This window comes from Dama dama, chromosome 20 (genome assembly GCF_033118175.1).
Source record: "Dama dama isolate Ldn47 chromosome 20, ASM3311817v1, whole genome shotgun sequence".
Classification (NCBI taxonomy): Eukaryota; Metazoa; Chordata; class Mammalia; order Artiodactyla; family Cervidae; genus Dama; species Dama dama.
In genome coordinates this window covers 51,198,404-51,226,130 of record NC_083700.1, presented here as the reverse complement: position 1 = coordinate 51,226,130, position 27,727 = coordinate 51,198,404, and the positions used below count along the sequence as shown (strand labels likewise).

Here is a 27,727-nt window from a genome sequence, read left to right as displayed (position 1 = left end):
TATGCTGTAACCACCAGTGTATAAGTCTGTCTTTGCCAGTCCAGTGGGACCTCCCTGACAGCTGTGGATTATCAACCTTGCATCCTCAGCACCCATCACAGTGCCTTACATGTATAAGATGCAAAAAAATATTTCTTAGATGAATCATTAAGCTTACAGGAAAAAAACTGTCCCCTCCCTGATCAGTGATTAGGGCACCTTTCTGTATGGAGCTAACATGGGAAAGAGACTGCTACACTGATGGGACACGCATTAACTGAATCGATAGGGAGGGACATCCAGAAATAAGGAGTCAGTGACACTTAGACCTCACATACCTCCGTAAGGTTGGTGTTGTCCTCAATGAGCTGAGGAGACTGGGACTTGAACATAAAGCATTCTAAATCACCACCTTCCAAACGGAACCAGATAAAAGACCTGCATGCACTTCAGGAGTTCTTCCCGACTTCCATACAATAAAAATACTCTCCAGGATTACAGCCCCCGGCTAAAATGCAAAGCCAGGCAATCCTTCATCCCTCCTGCTATGCTATAAGCAGACACCCTGCCTGCTATGCCAAGTCTATTTCAGAACTCACAGAAGTTATCTAGGTGGATAACGGTTATCTGGTCTGAAGTGAAGTATGTACCTTCTCAAATAATCACTGCCACCGTCTGTATTGCTCTCCTGAGCCCAGCCGTTTTCTGAGAAAGAGAGGTGGTGAAGGAAGACGTCATAGCAGCAAAGTCAGGAGGTATTGGACGTGCGACTCCCTGAAGTCCCTGAGCAAGGCAAAGGGTGTGAGCGGGTGCCCCCACCCCTCCTCCAGCCCTTACCAGCCACAATGGGATTATCAGGTGCCTTTCACACCCCAGAGCTCCAGAAAGTCTCCTACTCCCACTTAACCCTGAGGGCTTGCAGCCGCTATCGCTACCCATACCTGCTACCCTTCTGAATCGATTTCACGGCCTCCTGCCATGAATGTCCCGTTATCACAAATGAAGTACAAATGAAAATACTTCTCGGTTCCATTTTTGTATGTATGTGTAAAGCTCTGACTGAGCTGCAATTCCACCCAGAACACAACCGCAAAAGGCTTGCAGTCTGCTTGATTCGCCCTTCTCCTTACCACCCTCCTCCTTACACACCACCATCACCCATTAAGATCTTCCTTCAGTCACCACACTGCGCATCTTCACAAAAAACTCACTGGCAACAAATGAAAGGATAAGGCCTTGCCCAGAGAGGAAGGGAATCAGAAGAGGAATGCCCCCAGCTCCAGGCTTCCCCGGTGGCTCAAATGGTAAAGAATCTGCCTGAAATTGGGGAGACCCAGGTTTGAACCCTGGGTTGGGAAGATCCCCTGGAGAAGGGAATAGCTACCCACTCCAGTATTCTTGCCTGGAGGATCCCATAGACCAGAGGAGCCTAGCAGGCTACAGTTCATGGGGTCAGCAAAGAGTCAGACACGACTGAACGACTAACTGTCTGTACAGAAGACGAGTCTGCTTCACCTTAAGAGTGTCTGTTCCCTGTCCTAACAGAGTCCAAAACAAGGCACGCCCCCACAATATAGGCTGCAGCTCCAGTCATGAGTTATACAAATCAGCCCAAGGTCAAAGAAGAGAGAAAGCAATGCACAGGGCACACACTCTGATCAACTGACGGGATAGCTGCACTCTACAGAGACCCACTGGGGTCAACATTTAAATACACTCAGTATACAGTATCCCTGACCATCAGACATACGAAAGTTGTGTTGGTTATTGAAGTCCCATAATGAATTTTTTTCCTCCAAGTTTAAAAAGGAAAAATAGCTACAACATATGATTAATATATTTTTCATTGGAAAAGACTCTAGTGCTGGGAAAGATTGAGTGCAAGAGAAGGGGACAGCAGAGGATGAGACGGTTGGATAGTATCACCAACTCAATGGACATGAGTTTGAGCAAACTCCAGGAGACTGAAGGACAGGGAAGCCTGGCATGCTACAGTCCATGGGATTGCAAAGAGTTAGCACAACTTAGCAACTGAACAACAATGATTAATATGGATATATTAATCCATATCGGAGAAGGCAATGGTACCCCACTCCAGTATTCTTGCCTGGAAAATCCCATGGACGGAGGAGCCTGGTAGGCTGCAGTCCATGGAGTCGCGAAGAGTCGGACATGACTGAGCGACTTCACTTTCACTTTTCACTTTCATGCACTGGAGAAGGAAATGGCAACCCACTCCAGTGTTCTTGCCTGGAGAATCTCAGGGACGGGGGAGCCTGGTGGGCTGCCGTCTATGGGGTCGCACAGAGTCAGACACGACTGAAGTGACTTAGCAGCAGCAGCAGCATTAATCCATATATGTGGCTATATTAATCCAAAATATGGATATATTAATCCTTCCTTCCTTAAGGAAGGAAGTGAGGGATGGAGGGAGACAGAGATTGTGAAAGAGAGAGATAAAAGAAAAGAAAAATCAGAAACTATCTATCCCATCCTCCAAGGGTATGTAAGAAATGGTATCTTCAACAGTTCAACACACAATGTCAGTCTGGTCTAGTTAGTAAGTAAGTAATAAGTAAATAAATAAGTAGCTCCCAGTAATTGCTCACTATAGGCTGGACAATGCTAGGTGCTGTATATCATTCCAATACCACCATAAGCAAGTGGTATTATCACCATTTTAAAGAACAGGAATGTAAGTTCAATGAACTTAAGTAACTCTTCTAAGCCTACCCCAGTCACTCAAGGCCTCAAATTCACACCTGCCTCCCAAGTTACTATCTCTGTAAAGTGAAAGTTTTCATTAAAACACAGTGGGCTCACATGGGCTCATTGGTGAATTCTACCAAACATTTAAGAAATTACACCAATTCTCTACAATCTGTTTTAGAAGACAGCAGCAGAGGGGATACTTTCTAACTCATTACCCTAATACCAAAGCCAGACAAAGACCTTGCAAGAAAACTACAGACCTGTATCTCTCGTGAACACAGATGCAAAAATTCTCAACAAAATACTGGCAAGTCAAATCCAGCAATGGATACAAGGGATTACACACCACAATCAAGTGGCATTTATCCCAAGTATGCAACATTTGAAAATCAATTAATATATCCATCTCACCAACTAGCTAAAAAAGAAAAATGAGGAGAAAAATCACATATCAATAAAGGCAGAAAAAGCATTTTACAAAATCTAACAGTCACTCATGATTAGGACTCCCAGCAAAGTAGGAATAGATGGGAACTCCCTTAACTGGATAAAGAACCTATATCAAAAGATCTCATAGTTAATACTGTACTTAATGGTGGGAACCAAAAGCTTTCTCACTAAGATCAACAAGACAAGAACATCCCCTCTCACCACTTGTTTTCAACATTATACTGGAAGTGCTAGCTAATGCTAATGTATGGTCATATGATGAAATTCTGGCTAGATACAGCCTGAGGTGATATATACAATTTCTCAGAAGTTTCTTAAGAGAGGAAGGAGTTGTGTTCTTCTGCCCTCTCCTCCTTCCTGCTAGCTGGAATACAGACTGTGATGGACAGAGCTAAAACATTCATCTTGGGCCATAAGATGGTAGCAACATGATGAGTCTAACAAATCATTAAGACAGATGTTGCCTGGGTCACTGATGAACATGGTGCTGTTGCTTCAGCTCTGGACTGCTTTTTTTTTTATATGAAATACATGTAGCTTTTCTCTATTTCAAACCAATATTATTTTGAGTTTTCTGCCATTTATAGCTCGACCTACCTTAATTAATATACTGGCTTTATTTTACTTCATCAAAAATACCAACCTTCTTCCCACCAGAGCCTGCATGTACAAGGTTTCTTTCAGCAACACTTTCCCACCATTCCTATCACTTACCCCTGCCTTGGTGTGATGAACCCCTACTCATTCTTCAGATCTCTCAAGGAATCTTCTCTTTGCTCTTTTACATTAGATATACATTTTTTGGTACTCTCACGGTACTATTTCTCTTCACTGCATTTCATGTGGTTCAGTTCAGTTCAGTTCAGTTACTCAGTCATGTCCAACTCTTTGCGACCTGCAGCACACCAGACTTCCCTCTCCATCACCAAATCCCAGAGCTTGCTCAAACTCATGTCCATCGAGTCAGTGATACCATCTGACCATCTCATCCTCTGTCATGCCCTTCTCCTCCCACCTTCAATCTTTCCCAGCATCAGGATCTTTCAAAATGAGTCAGTCCTTCGCATCAGGTGGCCAAAGTATTGGAGTTTCAGCTTCAGCATCAGTCCTTCCAATAAATATTCAGGACAGATTTCCTTTAGGATGGACTGGTTGGATCTCCTTGCAGTCCAAAGGACTCTCAAGAGTCTTTTCCAACACCACAGTTCAAAGGCATCAATTCTTTGGTGCTCAACTTTCCTTATAGTCCAACTCTCACATCCATACATGACTACTGAAAAAACCAAAGCTTTGACTAGATGAACCTTTGTCAGCAAAGTAATGTCTCTGCTTCTTAACATGCTGTCTAGGTTAGTCATAGCTTTTCTTCCAAGAAGCAAGCAATATTTTTTTGTGCAATTATCTGTTCAACATCTGCATACATTCTAGGACTACAAATACCACTAAAATGTGGGATCCAATCATTCCGTTTCTGCTGTATCCCTTATACCAGCATAAAGTCCATCACATGGTATGCATTCAAATATTAATGAGGAAGAGGGTAGGAGAGGAAAAGGGAAGGAACAATGAGGTGATCAATGCACAAAGGATCATATCAAATAGGAGACTCTATCTTAGAGTCTTTCTTTGACTCTACCCAGTAGCCACAGCTTCAGTCTTTTTTTTTTTTTTAATTTTTGTTTTGTATTGGGGTATAGCTGATTAACAATGTTGTGATAGTTTCAGGTAAACAGTGAAGGGACTCAGCCACACATATACATGTATCCATTCTTCCCCAACTCCCCTCCCATCCAGGCTGCCATATAACATTGAGCAGAGTTCCACGTGCTGCCCTGGAGGTCCTTGTTGGTTATCCATTTTAAATACAGCAGTGCGGATGGACATGTCCATCCCAAACCCTCTAATCATCCCTTCCCCCCACAAAGCTTCAATCTTATGCTAAAGGGGAAAAAAAATTGAGCAGGACCTTTTTGGTTGCGAAGAATCAAGTCCCCATCAGGGCTTCCCCACCCTCAAATGTCACAGAAGGCAGGAAACGCAAACCTGTTTTTGTCCTCTCTTCCCCAACATGCACTGGCAAGACCCTTCTCTCCGAGGAGGCATAACAATCCCCCCTTCCCATCAGTAAGGCACACCCCCAGCCTCATCCTGCCACCTCCTGCGTCAGCCTCCAGGCCTTCCTGCCCCTCTCCTGCAGCCACAGCCTGCCTCCAGCAACTGGCTTTCCATCCTTCCCCACCAGGCTGCCCACATGATGCCAGGCTCATCTCCAGTTAGAAGAGTTTCCACCTGGGAAGTGCTAATCCCCTCCCCAGACTCTACCACAGGAGCCTGGAGTAGGAAGGTGGCCATGATTCTCACATGACCACCATGGGGCCCAAGCACCTCACAGTCACAAAGGCTCGGAAACTAGGAAAACATGCTCCAAAACCGTGTCTGACTCACAGACTCACTTTTGTGGTGACCCGTGAGCTCTGCTACTGTCGGCTCTCAGGGGCCGCCTCAGAGGCCTGGCAGTTTCCCTTGCGGCCACTGCTGGGAACCCACAGCCCTTCCCTCCCCGAGCCATCTCTTCCCCAAAGCCCAAGTGAGCAAGTGAGCACATGCCCTAGTGGTGCTGCTGAGCGGCTCACCAAAAGCTACCTTACTGCAGTGAGATCCAGCAGGGCCCAGATCACAGCGGAAAGAAATGCTGTTCACAAACAACAATCCTGTTAACCGTGCATTGTACTTTATAGTTAAAAGGCATTTTATGGAAATTCTATAAAGTGGGTAGAACAGATATCATTCCCACTGTAAGTATACTGCTATAAGCCACAGCACTGGGTGCAGATTTCAGTAAACTGCTTCCTGACAGTAACACACCCCCAGAGATGCTTCTGCCTGTTGCCTCCCAATCTGGGTATTTCTGTTTCTTCCGGACATCTAGTGCATAGCCCGTCCAGAAGTCTTTGGGGATAATTCCCAAAAGAATCTAATTAAGCCAGACTCTGTTTTTCCTGCTCAGTACACCCTCCTGGGCAACCAGGACAGACACACAGGCCCTATTCACCCACAAAATGCTACTTGTACTGAGTAAAAACATTTACCGACCCGAAGGCAACACAGATTCATGTAAACCCTGTGGTAAGAAACTCTCCAGGTGGCCCGGACCAAGCGGCCTCCTTCAGCAGGCGGGGCCCTCTGTGCGGCAGCTGGGCCACCTGGAGCAGTGCTGTGAAGCATATGGTGAGACCCCGCAGCCTCCAGCTCCTGAGATAAGCCAGGGTTTAATTCTTCATGTGTAGAGTTATTATGCACCTTCTCTGAGCTGCATGCTACATACATATAGTTTCTAATCCTCATAGCACAACTGCAAAGATTCTGCTAAAACCCCCCCACTTCAGAGTGGTGGAAACTGGAACTCAGAGAGGTTAAGCAACTTGCCAAAGGTCACACACCACCAGTAAGCAGTAGGGTAGGATTCAAACCCACTACTCTCAGACTCCAGAGCCAAGTTCTTCCCATGACAAGCCACTGCCTGCATCCTCCAGTCCTTCACCTCTGGACGTGATGAACAGGCCAACGCCATGGCCAAACATAAACATAACTCATGTCTGATAAAATAAAATACAATAAAAGAATTGCTTGGATCACACTTGCAACCTTTCGGTTGACTTAAAAGGCCATACATTTAATGAGAAAGCATAAGCTCATTTCTCATTTTACCAAACGTCTTCCTCTTTCTCACTAATGCCTGCTTATCTGCACACATGGGAAATGTTCCTAGGTCTGGCTATAACATGAATGTCTAAATTCCCAGTTCCACTTAAAGAAAAAAATGCAAACGGACTCACCCTTTCATTATATCCTTAGCTACAACACAGCATTCCAATCTCAGTTACAGAACCCCCACATCCCCACTGGCTGCAGGCCAGCCCTCAGATTTGACAGAATGCAGACAAAGCATTTGGGAACAGACCCATTTGCTGCACACACTTTAAATTTAATCTGTCCCCAAAGAAATTAATATCACACCTCATGCAACACAGAGTACAATATTGGGGGTTGGGGAGGGGGATAGTGATTGTTTGGGGGAAGGGACAGTAAGTAATTTTCACATTTAATAAATGTGATCCTTAAGCATTTTAAATACCAATACATACCAAGTTGACACAAACATCTGGTACCTATTCCACATAATTTCCAACACACTGATTCCCCATATCACCCAGAGTACTAATGAGGAGCGTGTGTTCAGCAATAATAAAAGTGGTAAAGACGCAGAGGGAATCAGCGGGTAACATTATAGCCTGGGACCAAGACATTGCAGTGGAGAGATTTTATTCCAACACCACCATTGGCTAATAAAGGTTTCTGTTATGGTCCCACAGGGAATTCCGCAATGCCGTCAGCTTCGCAGAGGGACAAACTCCCACAGATTGTGGGACTGGGCACTGCAGGATCTATTCTGCCCCTGAGCTAAAAATCCCTCTACCCCCACAGGATGCAAGAATCTGTAAGAAAGAGCACCCAAGGTGATTTCAGTCAAAGGCACAGCCTGGCTAGAATGGAACTTTATGAGAGGGTACGTGACAAGCATCAGGATATGATGCAAAAACAAAGTTCCAAGAAAAAACACCTGGAAGGCTCCAAGCTCCAGTGTACACAACATATGTTCGTGTTTATACCTTCTCAAATTACAACTCTTTGGAGCTACAGCCCCTTGGGGATGGGGCTGTGGAATGCACCACCATTAAAATTCAAAGAGGGACCTTTCTACCACAGCCCCCACCTGGGTTTTTTCAACAGTAAAACTTGGCTTACAGCTGAAGCTTATCCTTGATAGGAAAAAGATAGGCAGAAGAGCATATAATTTTCTAAATCCTGTACTACGGATTTCTCAGGAAAAAACAGCCAGTTTTTTTGTTGTTTTTTTTTAAGAGAACAGCTCCTCAGGCATATCTTATCATAGTTTCATTCATTCTCCAAGTGAATATCTAAATCCAAACCTTTCTCTTGACAAACCAACACTCTTCCAAGAAGTCAACCCGCCAACTTCTTGGGCCAAGAGCCAGTGCATAGTTAGTTGCACACTGTTGGGTTGAAATCATGGTGCATCCATGTTGAAGAATTTCCTGTGTTCAAGCTGTGTTTTTAAATGTTCAAAAGGAAACAATGGGCAGAGCTTCTTTAAGAATCTAAATTCTCAAAGTGTTGGCAAGTGCCAAGCCACCTACTCTTCCATCTAAGCAAAACACCACTATACAACCTAGAAGTATCGGGGGATTTACCCAGCTCTGGGGGGTTGTTTCATTTTGTGTTTTGTTGTTGTTTTTTTTTAATAACCTGAAGAGAAAAGGTAGCAGAAGAAGCATGTCCCAGAAGTCACCACTGGCCACTGCAAAGAGCCTTGCATTAGAGACCTAGTGGTACAGGAAGAACACTAGACCAGGAGCTCCGAGAGCTGCATTCTAAATCCAGGTCTGCCACTTATAGTTGTTTGGCCTTGTCTTTAAGTTTCCCATAATCTCCCTTTCTTTTACATTATGACAGGCTCAATTCATAGATCAAATGAGACCCTATACATGCAGATACTTTACAAATTTCAATTACTGTTAGAAACATAAAATCCTCTAGGGAGAGGAGAAATAAATGAATGAAAACATTTTCTCCAACTGAAAAAAAAAATGTTTTCTTTATGAACTTTTAGAATGATATTAATAAAATATCCAAGATAAGATGTTCTTATACTATTCCCTAGCCATTACTCCCCAAAAATTATTTCTAAGAACTGCACTCAGAAGATTTAAAATAAAACTATATTCAGAATTAGAGTAAAAATTCCAGTTCTCAGAGCACAATCTGGAAGTACAACTCCCAAAGGTGAGAATAGGTCATGTTTCTGCCTCCAGGGATTCCCACAATCCAGAAAGAGAATAATCAGGCACCATCTTGGCCAACTTTCTTACTGTTTACTTTCCATCGATAAGATGGTACACTTGTTCCTGTTTTTCTGACAAGATCTAAAGGTACCTGGGACTGAAGGGAACATTGGCTACAAAATTCATTTATGAGGAGATTAGAATTTATGGAATGTTATTGCCTAAATGATTCAGCACAGGGACCAAGAACAAATTGGAAGATTTGGAGGATGGAAGAAAATGGAATCTGTTTCCTCCTACTGTGTTTTTGAGATACACAAAATAATTTTTTAAGTATACTTCCTTATTAAAAGGAAAATAATTGATCTGGAATCAAAATATTAAATTCAATTTAGGCATGCAACCAATAAAAATTATAATTTAATTCCTACTAAGGCAATATTTTACAGTAAAGTGAAATTTGCAGGGCTGAAAAGCCACTCCTCATTAACCCTGAGGGATAACATCACCAAATTTGTCTCTCAGATTTCGACTCCCACTTAAGATAATCACTAAAGTAATTTCTTTTTTTAATCTCTAGCAAATTGGTGTCTGATGAGAAAGGAAAAAATGGGAGAAATACAAGTAAAGACATGCACACGAACACAGAATTATAACCTGCTGCAACAGAATTATAACATGCTTCTCAGGGACGGCTGAGCCCTCCGTTAGGGCTGGGGTGCAGGGTCTGGGTTAGTGGCAAGACAAGAAGCTGTAAGTGGGGGGATGGTAGAAAGGACGGAAGGGGGAAACCACAACTGCTGGGGAGGTGAATCACAGGCTATAACTGCTGGTCCTAATTATAAATAGAAGGCAAGAGACTAAAAAAGGAAAATCTGCCAACTATTGGTTTGGCCATGAAAAATATTACTAATTACAGCCACGTGTACAAACTGGGCCATGAACTAAAATACATTGACTTTAAGGATTTTATATATAGACAGGGCATTCAACAATTGGTAGTTAAAGGAATGCAGGAAATGCTGCATCAATGATATATCAAATCCAATTATAATACTAAATCATAGTTCTTCCTCTTCAAACAAGGTAGCTCGCTGCTGCTCAGGTGCTTCTGTTAAGAAACAGCTGATAGTTTGCAAAGAAATCTATAAAAAATAATGTGCTCTTTCTCCTTTCACAGTGAAGCTAAAAGGCTCAGGAGTATAGATGAAGCTAGAATTTCCAGGGTTCAGTTAAACAAAGCCATTGACAGGACTTCTCAGTGTAGACAGAGGGACAACAGACCTTCGAAAGACAGATGGATATTTGTGCTAAGCAGCCCTGGACTGGAACCACATTTTCATATCTTATTAAATTCGGAGACTCCATAAGCCTCTTATTACATTTTTTTTCCTTATGGCTAGTGACAGCTTTTAGTTATGAACCTATTGTTTCATTTCTCCTAGCTTGTGTCTGGGTGTCTTCTACTTAGCTGGAAACACCATGAAGGCAGGGACCATGCTTCTTTTGCGCACCTTCTATCTACCCAAGTGCTTGGCACAGCGCTTAGCATGAGGCAGGTGTTCACAAACACTTTTTGGGTAATGAATTCTTCAGTCAAACAACCAGTTCTTAGGATTCACTCATTTTTATTATCATTTAACTATAATTATTATTACCAACTCTCCAACTATAGAATATGTCCTAAAAAGGTACTATTTAACCTGTCTCAACCTCCTTTCGCATTAGGAATCATAGAGCTAAAGGAACTGTGGGGCTATGTAGTTCAATCACCTCACTATCACCCACAGTGGTTGGTAAAAAGACCTTCGCCTCTTCTTCCTGAATTTCAGACAAGTTTTTCCAAGCTTCTGGTCCCAAATTATGCAAAATTAAGGTACCAAGATAGGTCTGATACAGAATCCCCCAGCTTTAATAAGTTCCATTCCTAGAAAATTCCTGATCCAACCAAAATGCCATGCAAAATAGTCCTTTATTATTCATATACTCAACCACTTCTAGAAAGGAAACTGAGGGGCTTGTAATTAAAAAAAAATAGAAACATACCAAAAAAACAGGCCCAGAAAACTTAAACTGGCAATCAATTTAAAATGGCTATTTAAAAAAAAAAAGAAAAAAACTTTATTGAAGAACTTCGGAAACAACTTTATTTGCACACCAAACCTAATTCTGAGCTTCCCACCAGTCAAGGTTAAAAAAAAGAAAATGTGACGTTTACAAGATCTCAAAAAAGGAAACAAATCAGTTCTTTGGATAAGAAAATATTCTTCCTAAGTCTGAATTTAAGAGGCTTATAAAGCAAAGATCAGTGATTGCAAGAGTTACTTCACAAACAGCATAGGCACATAATTTTTCTTATATAGAAAGTAGTGAAAGTCACTCAGTCATGTCCGACTCTTTGCAACCCCCTGGACTATACAGTCCATAGAATTCTCCAGGCCAGAATACTGGAGGGCTGGTAGCTTTTCCCTTCTCCACAGGGGATCTTCCCAACCCAGGGATCGAACCAGGTCTCCTGCATTGTAGGCGGATTCTTTACCAGCTGAGCCACAAAAGAAACCCTTTCTTATATAGCTTCATTATAAATAGAGGAAATACACTCCATAATGAATTTCATTCAGGGATCTGGGAACTCTTAGCGCACACAAAAATTCCTCTTCTGGAATTGGGAATTTGCTTGGTTCTTTTACTTTTAAATCAATAATAATTCACATTAATGTAGGTATGAAGGCAAAAACAAGTGACATTGGTTTGCTAAAGGTATTCAGGGAATTTTGTGATCTCAATTTTTAAGACCATGTGTTTCTGTGTTAGTTGTTCAGTCATGTTCAACTCTTTGCAACCCCATGGACTGAAGCCCTCCTCTGTCTATGGGATACTCCAGGCAAGAATACTGGAGTATTTCCTTCTCCAGGGGATCTTCCTGACCCAGGGATCAAACCCAGATCTCCCACATTGGAGGGCAGATTCTTTACCGTCTGACCCACCAGGGAAGCCCCTACCATGCCATGCAATAAATCAGAAGTTTTGGGTTTTCCCGTGATAAGCAACTTCTATAAAGATAAAATCTAAACAGAGGTATCAATTTAATAAAAGACTAAAAGAGAGGGATTTGATTCAACCATAGTGCATTTAACCTAAAGATAGGTATAAAATAATGTTCTGTTGTTTAATAAACTCTCCACACCCTCCCCCAATTTTAAAACTAGGATAAATGAGATACCTGTTCAGAAAAACATCTACTGAGCATGCTCATGACAAAACTTCACACACAGCAAAGTACTGTGAAACACACAGCCGTATCTGACAAAGCAACCTTTCAAAACAGACGTGTCATATGATGTTTCAAAGCTCAGCTTTTTTTTTTTTTTTAGTTTGTCACATTCAATCAAAGCAATTTTTGTTTTCCTGAAATCTGTGTGTTACTTCGGGGAAAACTTTTCTCCGGTGTTTTTCCACTCTGGATCAACTTGCTCCCCTCTTCCTCTCAAGTGAACCTAAGGAAACTACTCTACCAGAAGGAATTCACCTTTTCTCACGTGGAGACAAGTTCTAATACTTTCAAATGGTCAATCTGAAAATAAAATCCTTTGCATGCCAATTCCTAAGACAAAAATAGCTTTGTTTCAAAATCTGCACAGAAAAGTGTACCAAAACTACACTAATCCATTATTTACAGTAGTAATTAATTCCTTCTCTCAGTATTTTATATCATTCCCCCTCCCTTCTTCCCACCTATCGCATCTGGCCCAAAGAACGACCGCACCACCCCACCATCAATGCCTCATTGATTCAGCACTGACTAGCAATGAGATAGCCCACATAAGCAAATCTTCCAAATAACTAGGCTTTACTCCTTTCAAGAAAGAAAGTAACTTTAGTCATTTCTAAGATAAATCTACCTAAAATATACTGCATACATAATTATTTCCTGGCCATCTTATACATCCTAAATATCACTAATTTTTTTTTTATTTCTTGAGGACACAGGGTCATCAGTACAAATACTAATGACAATTTATTAAACTTGGTATGGTGTTTTAGTTTTTATCTCTACACCAAATGGTCCCATATTTCTCTGTTTTATAATTCTGCTTATACTTTTTACACTTCTGTTTCTCCCAGCTCTAGCTGAAAGCTTGTGTCTTTGCCTCAAGCCCATGACTACCATCTTTTACACTCGATTCTAAGTCAGCAAGCTCTGGATGAAGGCCATCCCACTTCCAGAGGAACTTCCATGACTTTTGACAGCTATTTTCCTGATAACTCACGAAACATACTGGCTTTCTTCATGTGCTCCAGATACACACACCTGCTGTAAAACTGACATTGTATAATAATATGAAGGTATAAAAATATTAACAATATTACAGACAGTGACCACAAAGATCTAATTGAATGGCAAGCTTCATAAAAAATGAAGCTTATGCACTAAGGGTGAATCATTGGGAATTTAGCTCTCACAAAAACTGTGCTAAAAGCCCTACTCTCCCATTGCTCCAGGGATTCAAATTTTATCTTCAAGAAGAATTTTATATTCAAGAAGAGGAGAAAGCAAATATATGGTGAGATCTCATGTGTATTACATAAAGGTCTCAGGATAGAGCCTCTTCTGTTCGGTTTTCACGATGAAGATATAAAACCTACATGTCCCCAATTAATCACAATTTTAGCATCATTTGCACATATGTCACTCATTCCTCAATGGGACATGGCATCACCATTCCTTCAGGCACCATTAGGGAGATCAGACACTCCTACCAGCGATCCCTGTTCCCAGCCAGTACAAATGATCCCCGGTATAAATACAGTGCAGGGGAGGCTATGTGCTGGACAGTGCCATTTCAGAAAGAAAACACACAACAAAGCCACTCCAATAGCCTCTCTACAGTACACGGTATCATCCTGCAGCTTTCTCAGATCAAGTCATGACATGACTCTTCCCTACCTTCCCATGTTAGTTTGAGTTACAGGTCAGGCTGAATTCCTTTCAAGACATGCTTACATAAGGAAAGGCATATATTGAGGGCTACTGCAGTTTCAGACTCAGGGAGGCTCACTTTTTAAAGCTTTTTCTGAAATGAAATAGAGTTTCTTTGCTCCTAGAGATAACTCATAATTTATCCTCCATTTCAACCTTTTTTACTGTAAAAAGTATAGGAAGTTCCATGGAAACAATGAATGGAAGTGACCTTTTCATCAAATAAGAACAGGAAACTTTTAGTAGTTTATGGTAAAACCACATATTTGAGCCAAAGTGAAAAATTAAACTAAGCTCTTTTAGCATAACATTTTATCCTCTCCCATCCAAAACATACACAAACATACAAAACTGACACCCATGACACCAATCTCAATACCAAAATTAGTATTTATAGACTTCAAAAACATATTTCCTCCAAATTACTTAATGAGCCTCTTCCAACAGGCCGACACCAACTTCTTCTATTATTGGGTGGCCAAAATGAGTCATAATAAAACTTTGGAATATTAAAGACAATAAGTGAGGAAATTCCAGAAAATATAAAAACTATTTCAGGGAGCCAAACCAGAACTATATTTATTTTTCTATCCTAATGCATAGGAATGAATAAACCAGCAAATAAAACAAACACAAAAGTAAATCTATATCTGGCTGCAGTTCTATAACATAACATCTTCCAAATTTACACCCTCCTCCATACTAGAGAAATGATTTGCTTAAACAAAATTAATTCCCGGCACCACCCCACAAACTCTAAAAATCTCTGACATACTGAGACAATTTTTAAAACAGGTATTTTTTTCTTTTTTTTCAGTCTTTTTAAAAATTGAAGTATACTTGAGTTAGTGTTGTGTTAGTTTCAGGTGTACCACAAAGTGATTCAGTTATATAAATATTCACTCTTTTTCAGATTCTTTTCCTATATAGGTTATTACAAAATACTGAGTTTAGTTCCCTGTGCTATACAATAGGTCCTTGTTGTTTATCTATTTAATATACAGTCGTATGTACATTGTTACTCTCAAACTCTTAAAAACAGTTTTTGAATCCATGACATCTAACATGGCAACTGACACATAATAGAGGCTCCATGTATGTTACAGAAAGAAAAGGCTCACATTTAATTCTCCTTCACTTTAGTCTTAGTCCAACCCTCTCTGTTCTATGGCTCTAAGTCTGTTAATAACCTATCACTTCCTTGAGCTTCAGGTGTTCTCAGCTTTAAAGTAAGGATAATACTTGTCCTAGCTAATCTCCAGAACTGTTAGCAAAACAAATGAAAGGGTGTTTTTTTTCCTAACTAAATCAGGAAGCTCTATACAAAAACAAAGAGATGACTAACAAACGCAAGAAAAATCAATAGAATTGAATCTCCTTTCTCCTTACCATCTTATCTTTTCCTTTCAAAAAAGAAGCTCACAACATACAATATGGACATAGAAACATAGAAAACAGAAGACTGGACTTGGATTTAGAGGACTTGGGTTCTACTCTAAAATCCGTGACTAACAAGCTCCCTGACCTGGGCCATCTTACTTAGTTTCCTTCCCTGTAAACTGGGGCTAATACTGCCTATCTTGCCAAAATGAACAAACATAATGGGTAGCAAAGAATTCCATAAGCTTATAATTCTTTAAGAATTCTATAAAGTGAGATATCTATATAAAAAATAATGACTTAGATTTGCCTAACAAAGAGTTTGGACTTTAATAGCTCTGTTATAAAATCAACTCACAAGCAAAAAAGCTGACTGTGATCAGACTTCGAAACAGCTGACGCCAGAAGGCTAAGCAAAGACAGACGAGTGCAGAAGCCTTCACAGTGGAAACTCGTGTATTTATTACATCAAGAAATGGTGGGGCGGGGACCTTTCCTGGTGGTCCAGTGGCTAAGACTCTGTGCTACCAATGCAGGGGGCCCAGGTTCGATCCCTGGTCAGGGAAACTAGATCCCACATGCTGCAACTAAGAGTTCAATTGCCACAACTAAAAGATCCTGCGTGCCATAACTAACACCTGACAGAGCCAAACAAACAAATATTAAAAAAAGAAAGAAAGAAAGAAAAGAGGGCTTTAGAAATTGGAACTTAGAGCAAAGAACTGGCTTTGAACCCCTCCGAGTCCACTTAAACTTGCAAACTGAGATATCAGGTCAGATTGTCTCCATTCTTAGTTAAGACAGAAGCAGGCAAACCCTAATTCTACATGTGGACGCCCAGTGTTTCAGAATAAACAGCAGCTCATGCAGAAAGCAACAGAAAGACAGTAAGAGGAGAAAATAGATCAACAAACTACAACAGATTGGTCTCTTGGTAATTAAAAAGAAAAAAAAAAAAAACCTATCTCAAAGTTCGACTCAAGGCTGAATTCCTAATGAAGAACTACTGGAAGCTAAAGCCTCCAGGCATATAATAATTTAAATCCGAGGCTGGTCTTCGAGAACACACTTGACAAAGATTATCAAAAGATCAATTTTTCTTCTCATTTTTCTCATTTATTTTTCACACTTAACCCTTTGAGCTTCACTTACCACTCCTGCTTTCTCAACTGCAAAAAGCAAATAGATATTATTTGGACTTATAGACTGTGTCTAACATATTCTTTTGTATCTTTTAAAAAAATATTTTGCTTATGTCATTGAGTGAACAGCAAACATCCATACGGTCAACAACATGGGCTGGTGCACAGCAGTGATGTTGCAATTACTTCTGACAGTGATGAGATAATGCTGGATACTTTCTGAACTCCCAAATGTTTACTTAAATTGAACACACCACCTATTTCAGTTGTGGGGTCTCTTCATCTTTAGGGGATTGTATTTTGGAAACCACTAGAGATGGTTCCCATCTATGGGCCACAATTGAACTTTAGACTCAAGCTATAAGCGTTAACATGCAAGTATAACTTTACCTAGTATGCGCACATCAAAAGCAAACTGAAGCGTTAAGAAACTAAGTTACATACATTCTTTCCTATCTCTTTAAATAAGCAGAATAAAAAGCACTTATTTTACTTTTTTCCCCTAAATTAATACAGGATTTCAACTAGATTAGGATATGATTATTTTCCATCATTGTTTAGTTGCTAAGTCATGTCCAATTCTTCTATGACCCCATGGACTGTAACCCACCAGGCTCCTTTGTCCATGGGATTTCCCAGGCAAGAATACTGGAGTGGGTTGTCATTTTCTCCTCCGGAGGATCTTCCCGACCCAGGGATCGAACCCAGGTCTCCTGCATTGCAGGCGGATTCTCTACCACCAAGCACCAGTAATTACACCCATATAATGGGTATTCCTATTAAAGAAAACATCTTCATGTTCCCACATATGAAGCCATCTAATCCCTGATTATCTTATCACTTATGTCTTTGCAATTACACATCTGACAAAATCAAATTGGCCCTAAATAGTGAGAATCACTGACCTCACTAAGTACTCAAAAACCCAGTATATGAAATAACTCTAGTTATGTATTTTCTGTGAGAATAATAAGAGGGGTGGTAGGAGAGGAAATTGGATGAAGACAAAAGGTACAAACTTCTAGTTACAAGACAAATAAGAACTAAGATGTTATCTATAATATGATTAATATAGTTTACACTGTTGTATATGTGAAAGTTGAGAGTAAATTTCATCACAAGAAAAATTTTTTCTTTTTCTTTTATTTTGTATCTTTATAAAATGATGGATGTTCACTAACATTGTGGTAATCGCTTCCTAATATATTTAAGTCAAATCATTATGCCGTTCACCTTAAACACACACAGCATTATATGTCAACTTATATCTCAATAAAATTGGAAGAGGAAAAAAATAATACATACATACATTTAATAATACATCTATTAAAGTGAAAAAATAAAAAGAACAATAATTTTTAACTCTGTCTTAGATTTTGGACTCTGGCCTAATCAAAAAAAGGTACCATGAGGCCTAACCCCAGCTAATTATTAGTATGCTAACACAAGTCCTAACCCTCTGACAATATTTTTACACACAAAGCATCATAAAGAACATATTGTACAAAAAGCATGGAACTTGTGCTCTTTCCAAGGTCTGTATTTGACAGTCAGAAGAGGATTGCAGATTTTAACACAGTGTAATAAATGAGATGCAATCCCCTCTTCATGACAAGGTCATTCGCAAAAGAACAGTCTGACCTTGGCAGAGTTCTCAGAGGTTTAGACAAATAGGAACTGCAAGAAGTTTTTTGCTTGTTTGTTTTCAAATACCACCTGTTTTAAATCACCCCCTTGATTTTTAAGCCGGAAAGGACGCAAATGTCTGAGTTACTATAGTCACCTTCCTCCCATTGCTTTTAACAACCTATAAAGCAATCCCTGAGGACACCAAACTTACACTGTCCTGGCCTTGCCAGGACAAATGCTGGCCCATATATTCCATCAAGGCTATGAGTATTCTGAAGGTCAAACAAAATATGGGATTATGTCCAACCAGAAAGGAAGTCTGTGCTTTCTGGAAGCACCAGCTCAGCCTTGACTTGGTGTGCTATGAGGCAAGTAAACCAAGAGCTGGAAACAGCCTTCAGTTTTAATCAGTATTTTCTGAAGGATGCTACTGATAACAGGGAAAAAAATCTGAATGTACTTGATGTTTACATCTTCCTCTACCTCAGCTTCTATCCTTTTACAGATGCGTATATGAATGTTCGAAATAATACTTTACTAACAAATCTTTCAACTTAAATTACTATCTTTAAACTATTAATAAATTTGGATATCTGTACCATTCATGAAAAAGACTTGAAACATCACTTAGGCTTTTTTCCCCTATTTACCAAGTAAGTTTCTACAAGTCCATCCTACAGTAAAGAGTGATAAAAGTGCTAAAATGAGAAAATAAGAACGGGGTGGGGAGGAGAAAGCCTTTTGATGTCTACTTTTTATAAAGGACAAATCCTATTTGTTTTCAAGCACTAACTGCCTAAGACCAGTGGCAATTGGCATACCTGGCCACAAACATAATCCTATCTTTCTTTCTTTCTTTTTCTTTTTAATCCCATCTTTCTTTGGCACACTGAAACAGAAAGAAATTTCAGGGGCTTCCCTGGTGGTCCAGTGGCTAAGACTCCCTGTTGCAGTGCAGGGGACACTGGATCAATTCCTGGTCTGGGAAGATCCCACATGCCTCATAGTAACCCAGCCTGTGCGCGACAGCCATTGAGCCAGTGCTCTAGAGTCCACGCGCTGCAACTACTGAGCCCATGAGCTACAGCTACTGAAGCCCAGGTGCCTAAAGCCCATGCTCTGCAACAAGAGAAGCCACCACAATGAGAAGTCTGTGTATTGCAAGAAAGAGTACCCATCACTCACTGCAACTAGACAAAGCCTGTGTGCAACAACAAAGACCCACCACAGCCAGAAAAGAAAATAAATAAATAAATCCTTCTTTAAAAAAAATTTTTTTTCAACTGTCTTTTCTTTCAGAGGAGGAAACTGAGACCCAGAGAAATTAAAAGACAGTTTCACTTGGCAGTCAGCTTCTATCAAAACAGAGTCCCACATTCTCCTAGGTTCTGGTCATCCAAAAGGCCAAGTGCTTCCCCAGCTCTGGCACCTAATCTTTACTCCCCACTGTCTAGAAGCCATCTGGCCTTTCAAGACTACCTCAGTGGCTTTCACAGCCTCTAAGAAGCCTCTTTCACTAGACATTTCCTCTGGATTCCTACGGCAAGCTGCTTCTTCCCAGATGGACACACACCATCACAGCAAGCTGCAACACTGAGCATTTCTTCATGATTGCCCGAGCATCTAAGTATATTAAAGTCAGAAAATTGATCTAACTGATCTAATCCTCACAGCACATAGTCACAGCCTCAAATATAATCAGCATACAAGAAATACTTGTTAAGTGGAACTACTTGATTAATGAATAAAAGTGACATTTCCAAGATTCCACAGCAAGCAGGCAGCAGAAGCAAAAATAAAACTAGTGCTTCATGATGACCAAATACAGCTTGTACCACCCCGCCATGAAAATCCATGACTGCATTTGTATTTACATGTGTGGTGAGGTGTGTACCATGTCGTGCAACCCAGCAAAGAACAGTGAGATTTTTCACCATTGATTCAGTTTTGATTGTTTTAAAAAATAAATGTCCTCACAGTCTGAGCTGCTATCTGATATTTTCACTTTTCACAATTAAGATTATTTTTAAGCCAGATCATTTCCTCTTTTTCCCCCTTTTTTTAAGGAAAGTTTAGGACAGCGGGAAAACTGCTGAGCTGAGACAGAAAGTAAAGCTGACTCTGCACATGCCTCATTGTTTTCTATTTTCATTCCAGCACAGTTGTGGCTGGAAACCAGCGTTTCGGATTCCTGGTGGACCTGAGTCCCTGGTATTTCAAAACATTATATTTTCACACTACTCAGAGAGGTGTGAGACTATGTTTCCTCATATATATCATGTATCTTTAGGGAAGTAAACCAAAATATGTGTTTGAGGAAAGGAGGGGGGAAAGTGGACCAAGGGATTATTCAGAGATGTAATTCCACATCCACAAGCGGGACCTTTCATGGCTGTGTTTTGGAGGTGGGAGGCTGAATGTAAACACTGACTACATTTGTGCTTTTGACTTTTATACACATACTGCATCACCACCTACTTGACTATGTGTCTGTTAAATGTGCTGACACATTCATTCTAAGAATGTCATTTACTCTATTATGGGTTTGTGTTCTGTTATACTGTGCTTCGTTTTCAGACTTCTAAGTTTTCTTCCTCAAATAACTTTGAGGATTTATTTTCGATTTTTTTTCATTGCCAATAGGCTTGATGGACATAAGTCACTTTGCCGGAGAACAGAACTGATTCCCCTAACCCAAACTGCTCAAATTCTACCTCTGTACTTCAGGGGACCTGCAAACGCAGGGTCTAGGAAGAGCTTGAAACAACCCTTCAACCCTGACCATCACCTCACTCTAGTCCCTATAAAAGGGGCCACTTTCAAAGAGCCAGGCCATCCCACAGGCAAACCCTTTGATCTATATAGAAATTAAAACTCAAAGGAAGTTGAGACAATTCATCCACTGAGGGCCGTTCTCCAGTTGGGAGAGGGCCTCCAGGAGTCGGCTGCATCTAAGCACACAGCCTTTCCTGGTGGTGATTGATTTTTCTCAGCATGATAGTAAATCCACAGTTCACAATAGCAGGACATTGCTGTCAGAGCACCAAGGCCTCTTAGGAGTCCTCCCTGAAGTCATGAATCTCACTTCCAAGCCTGATGACAGGGGCAGAGGTTTCCCCACCAACTCCAACCCTTAATCTAGAGATGCTTGCTCTTCCTTGCTCTCTTCATGCTATAATACATTATTTCATAGACATTTTACCTTCTGTAATTTTTCTCCTTTAAGTCTCTTAGGAGGGAATAGACCAGCTTCAGAACAATGGGGAAACAGACACTGAATTGGTAATCAGAAGATGAGGGTGCAAATTTGAACTGGTTTCTTAAAGCCATGTCACTTTTTTGCAAGTCACAATCTTTCTAAGTTTTAGTTTCAGAAAATAGTAAATAGTAGCACATTTTTCACGGGATTAATAAAAGATTTTAGTGAGATAATACATAAGAACGTACCAAGCACTGTGGAGAAGGAAATGGCAACCCACTCCAGTGTTCTTGCCTGGAGAATCCCAGGGATGGGGGAGCCTGGTGGGCTGCCGTCTATGGGGTCGCACAGAGTCGGACATGACTGAAGCGACTTAGCAGCAGCAGCAGCAAGCACTTGTTAAAAAGTTTACTAAATTTTGCCTATAAAATGATGATAATGCTCAATTAATACTTTCAAAGAGTTGATCATTCAATTTCAAAAAGGCCAATAGGAACATTTTGAACCTGTTACAACCTTCTCAGATAGGATTGTGGAGTAACTGAAGTGCCCAACATCCCTGTAAAGGCATTATACCATAACTGTAATGAGATCACACCAATTATAATTGGTATAATTGTAAATACACCAGAGACATACTAGAAATAATGTAAACATTCATGAGGGTACATCTGTACCAAGAAATACATATGCTGCAGTTAAAATAGTCTATTAGTACTGATAAAATATCTTAATATCACATTGTGAAATTTCTATAAAAACTGAAAAAAAAAAAATGTAAAGAATGAGAGAATTTATTAACTCCCTAGAGATTTCCCTGGAGGTCCAGCAGCTAATACTCTGTGAAGCCCGGGTTCCATTCCTGGTCAGGGAATGAAATCCCACATGCACAACTAAAGATCCTGCATGCCACAATGAAGATCGAACATCCCGCACACCTCAACTAAGACCTGGCACAGCCAAATAAATAAATACATAATATTTTTAATTAATTAATTTAATTAAAAAGAACACAGATTTGGAGCCAGACTGCTGGCTCTATGACTTACTGGCTGTGTAAGAACCGTGCAGTATCATTATTAGTATTAGCATTATTTGAAAGTGTTAGTTGCTCAGTTGTGTCTCTTTGCGACTCCATGGACTGTAGCCCTCCAGGCTCCTCTGTCCATGGGATTCTCCAGGCAAGAATACTTGAGTGGGTAGTCATTCCCTTTGTCAGGGGATCTTCCCAACCCAGGGATTGAACCTGGGTCTCCTGCACTGCAGGCAGATTCTTTACCATCTGAGCCACCGGGGAGGCCCTATTAGCTTTAGCATTAGCATCCCCATTCCAGGCACAAGGAAAAGCACCAGCAAACACCTACAGGTAAGAAACAGTGCAGTAGTGTGGAGACTGTAAAACAATTTAATGTCTTTGGAATATGAATTAAGAGAAAAATACATGAAAGAGATGAGACCAGAAAGGAGGTGGAAAGGGCCAAAGGTTACTCAGTCTTCTTACCTAACAGAGAGTTTCTGAAAATGCAAATTGTTTATTTTTTTTCAATTGATGAACAAATACTGAGATACCACTTGACATCCACTTGGATGGTTATAATGAAAAACCAAACAATAACAAGGGTTGGCCAGGATGTGGAGAAACTGGAACCCTCAAATATTGCTGTGAGGAATGAAAAAGAGCACATTTTGGAAAACAGTTTGGCAGTTCCTCAAAAGGTTCAACATCGAGTTACCAAATGATTCAGCTATTCCTAAGTATATACATACCCAAGGGAAATAAAAATATATGTTCACACAAAAACTTGTACACAAATGTGCACAGCAGCGTTATTCATAATAGCCAGAAACTAGACACAACACAAATGTTCATCATTTGATGATGGATTAATGAAATGTTGTATATACATACAACAGAATATGATTTGGCCATAAAAAAGGGATGAAATACTGATACATGATAAATCTTGAAAACATGCTGAGTAAAAGAAGCCAAACACAAGAAGTTACATACTGCTTAGTTCCACTTATGTGGGACGTCCAAAATAGAAACAGAAGGCAGATTAGTGGTTGCCAGGTCTGGGAGAAGGTGAGAGTAGGGAGTGATAGTTAATGAGTATAGAGTTACTTCTGGGGGTAATGAAAATGTTTTAAAATTGATTGTGCTGGTGGTTGGGCAATTCTGTGAATATACTAAAAACCATTGAATTATACACTTTAAACAAGTGAATTGTATGGTATGTGAATTACATCTTAATAAAGCTGTTATAAAATAAAGAACAGTAAGATGTCAGTGGACCACTTATCTCAAGGAATGTTTAATAAAAGTTAAATACAATATTCATTGGACAAACTGATGCTGAAGCTTCAATACTTTGGCCATCTGATGTGAAGAGACAACTCACTGGAAAAGCCCCTGATGCTGGGAAAGATTGAGCAAAAGGAGAAGGGAGCAGCAGAGGATGAGATGGTTAGTTAGTACCACCAACTCAATGGACATGAATTTGAGCAAATTCTGGGAGACAGGGAAGGACAAAGGAGAATGGCGTGATGGAGTCCATGGGGTCGCAGAGACTTAGCAACTGAATGACAACAAATACAAAGGAATCTGAAGCATCCCTTTTCATTCAGGATATTCAAACCCTGTACTAAGTCCCTGCAATGTGCCAGGTATGGGACCACAATTATTAAGACGGACTTAGTCTTAAGAAACTATACTCTAAGAGAGGGAAGATAGGCAGGTCTACATTATAGCACCACATTAGAGGGCCCCATAGAAGCATGTCTAGGGAACTGAGGGAACACAGATTAGGGCCAGGATCTTCTCTCCATTACTTTGTCCTTGACCTCTTATTTCTCTGTCAGGGTCCTACTGAATTCACATTTCCTCTATTGCAAGGTACCACCATATTTATTTTGGTAGGAGGCCACTGTGGCCAGCAGTGTGATTGACTCTCCAGTTTATCGGTCTAAGCCAATCACAGCAACTCCATGACTCTTTGCCAGTGACTGGTTCACAGACGGGTGGAGCTAAGTCAATTCAGCCACAGAATGCAAAAAGAGGCACACTGGGAGTTTAGGGGAAAAGGCTCTCACATTATTAAGAAAGCTGAAGGCAGCATCACTCTTCCTTGAACTATAAACAAGCCCACAGCCCTAAATACCTACTGCCAGCGATCCCTACATCCACCAGCAGATCCATCTTGAGTTACAATAACCCTTTGGCCAGGACAATGGAGACAAAACAGTGAAATTAGTCAAGTTTCCATTTTCTCCTGTCCACTTAAGATGCTCCTGAAAACACCACCTGATGCTTTTTCTTCCCTTACTGCTCAGGAAGCACCTACAGAGCAGAGACTAGAGGTGACATCTCTTGTTTCATTTCCTCCTGCAGAATCTAGCATGTAGTCAACCACTGCAAGTCACATCTTCTGAGAGAACAGAAACGATGAACAGAATTGTTATTCTGTTCTTGTTACACTCAACCCTAGACATTTTAAAAGGCAGAATTTAATATGAAAAAATTTAACCTAAATAAAAGCCTTCCCTATTAAAATAGATGAACACAATTCCCTTTATTGATTCAAGCAAGGACCACATTTCACAAAGGGAAGGTTCCTGTCCCATCCCCTCAACCACCTCCTGTGTGCCAATGTGGGAAAGTCTTGGGCTTCTGGAGGAGGTAAGCTGCTTGGAATAGGGACCCTGCAGATGTGCTATAAAGTGGAGGACTAATGGTTGGCATTTGATGTGAAGCATCATAGCAACAATCACAACAACAGAACCCGTGGGGCATGTATGGACTGGCGATTACAACATGGAACGGCACTAGTTTCTATTCTCAGCATGTGTTACTGACTTACTGACAAGATGGTTAAACATAAAAAAGGTCCATTATCAGTGGTAACTGGGACAGAGTTCCTGGGCTAGAAGGAATAAGAAAGAAAACTCCAACAGTAATCCCCAAACCTCCTATGTCTCAACAGTTTCAATCTCCTTCTCCAAACTCTTCTAAAACTGTCATGACCAAAGTAAACTAATTTACATTGACTTCCGCTTCCTCTCCCTGGTGGGAAGGCACCAAAGGACGGCAGGAAGAGACACACAAGATCCCAATTATCCTCCTCTCCTTAAGGCTTCTTTGTTTGCTTGCTGCATGAGGTCATTCATTAACTAAGAATAAGTTACTGGTTGTGATAACACAGCCCCTGGCACACAGTAGGTACTTGGTAAATGTTTACTGAATAACTGCAGGATACTAGGAGAAAACATCTGAGTGTGGGACAGAAAGAAACAAAGCTTTGACTCTTCCAGGTTGGCTTTTTTAGCCAACCTGTTAACAGCAATAATAGTACATGTCATCAAGAAGCTGAAAAGAGCTGGTTCTGTAGCTAAGGCTGCTGTTACTCACTGCTTGCTGAATGAATACATCTATTCAGTTTCTCTGACCCCCACCCAGAATACAAGTGGGTTATGACCAGTGCAGGCATTGACTCCCAGCTACCTTGCTATTAACCTCACTGGTTAACTGTGAATAGACACTGGAGAAACCTGTTCAACTTCAGACTGTCCAGAACATCATTTTGGTTAATGATGACTTCGTCTGGTCCAGGGTGCTGGCTTTTCAGCTCAGCCTGAGGTCTGCTGGTGTTGACAGCACAAGTGCAGGACAGCCTCTAACAATCCCCTTTGTTATCCTTTCCTCAAGGAACCTGAATGTCATGATAATTACAGAACAAACCTAGAAAAGTTTCCTTCTTCCCCTGATTACAATTACTCAGAATGAAACACAGGATTCACCTGTACCAGTCTTCATGACCGTGATGATCTCTCAGACATAACCAATCAACCTATTTTAGCTTCATTGACCAGCCAGAGGAGAAAAGAGTTTGCCAACTGCAAACTCACAATTCACATATGTATCTCAGCCAGGACAGCTCAGAAACATCAAATCCACAGCTCAGTGGACAAATGTTCAGTGCTGACATGAATGAAAACCAACTGGATACTTGTAGTTATACGTTAACTTAAATACTCAGTTAAAGGAAAACGACCACTGATTTGGTTTGGTTTATCAACAGCAGAGTTCATGAGGGATTATCTTTGGCAAACAGCAGCAGCCTCCCAGTAACTGCACAGGCCTGAGAACTCAAGGACTTCACTCCCTTCCCAGGAGGCAAGGGTCTCTCTGGATGGGTCATCTTCACCAGGGGCAGAACTGTTCAAACCCCATGACATGCAGCTGAAGTTAGGGGTAAAGGGCTGCTGGGGCAGAGGCAGACCTGAATTCTAGGATGGAGCTCTGGTTCAAGTCCATGTTCTTCTCGCTGCCATCAAAATCTGTAGCACCCCCTCCCAGGTCCCTCTCCCTCTTTATCCCCAACTCTTTGTCATCAAGAAGAGCAGGTGGGGATCTCAAGGCCTCCTCAATGCAGCAAATGTGTGTTTCAAAATTTAGAGCTAAAGCTGACTTACAAGGATGTGGAGGAGTCCCTGTTTCTCTGACCACGTTTCTAAGCATCTCTGCTCTGTTGGAGAACCATTGATGCCAGCCCTCTCAAACTTCCCCACTCTTTTTCCTCCACTAGGACACCTCAGCTACAGCCCATGCACATCCTCACCATGACAAAGTCCAGTACAGAGAAGGAGGCTTTGGAACAGCATCAGAAGACCCACGCACTGGCTCTGGATCTGCCTAACTAACCAGGTGAACTATAGCCTTGGTTTAATACCTTTAAAATAAGGGAGTGTGGTTTGACGATTTCTACAGGTCCTCCCAGCTCCATATCTATCTATGCTTCAGTGAAGTACCCCAGTGAGCATCTAAGTGAGGCCAAAGGACACATATGCTGGATGGGTCCAGCCATGGAATCATAAAATCTAAGAATGCTAGCACCACGCAGAACATAACAGTCCCCTCAAAGGAAGCTCCAGTTTCAAAATGTTCTCAAAGATGTCCACGGTGAACTCTCCATTTCCCATGGAGAGTTATAACTACAAAGGGTGCTTTGGACTCTATGAAAGCAAGGACTCAAAGAGAACAGACTCCAATCTCAGTTGTTCCAGATAAAGGTCCATTCCAAAGGTGCAGACCCCAAAAATAGCTTTACAGTTTACATAAAGGCAGGACCTAAAATAAGTTTTTCGAAAAGTCAGATCCTTAGTTCTAAACACTGATTCCTTCTAAATCCACAGCTAGAGGCCAGGCCAGTGCAATGCAAGGATAAGTTCAGAAAACTGCCCAGACCAGTTCCAGGGTCTTAGCCTTAGTCTTCCTCTAGCATAACCAAGATAAGCTCACTCTGGCTGGTTCTGCTTGGTAAGGGAGGATAATTAGGCAATCAAGCCATGGAGTATGTCCCCCGAGGGCAGAACACTTCCCTGGCTACTTTTG

General features: G+C 40.9%; 1 protein-coding gene and 1 non-coding gene across 4 annotated transcripts in view; one reads left to right on the top strand and one right to left on the bottom strand.

Annotated features, from left to right (window-relative positions):
* Positions 1-27,727, bottom strand: part of TGFBR3 (transforming growth factor beta receptor 3) — a 193,838-nt gene that overhangs the window by 120,033 nt on the left and 46,078 nt on the right. The window lies entirely within an intron of this gene.
* TRNAG-ACC (transfer RNA glycine (anticodon ACC)) lies at positions 15,860-15,932 on the top strand. Its single transcript has one exon. It is a non-coding gene; the product is annotated as a tRNA-Gly (tRNA).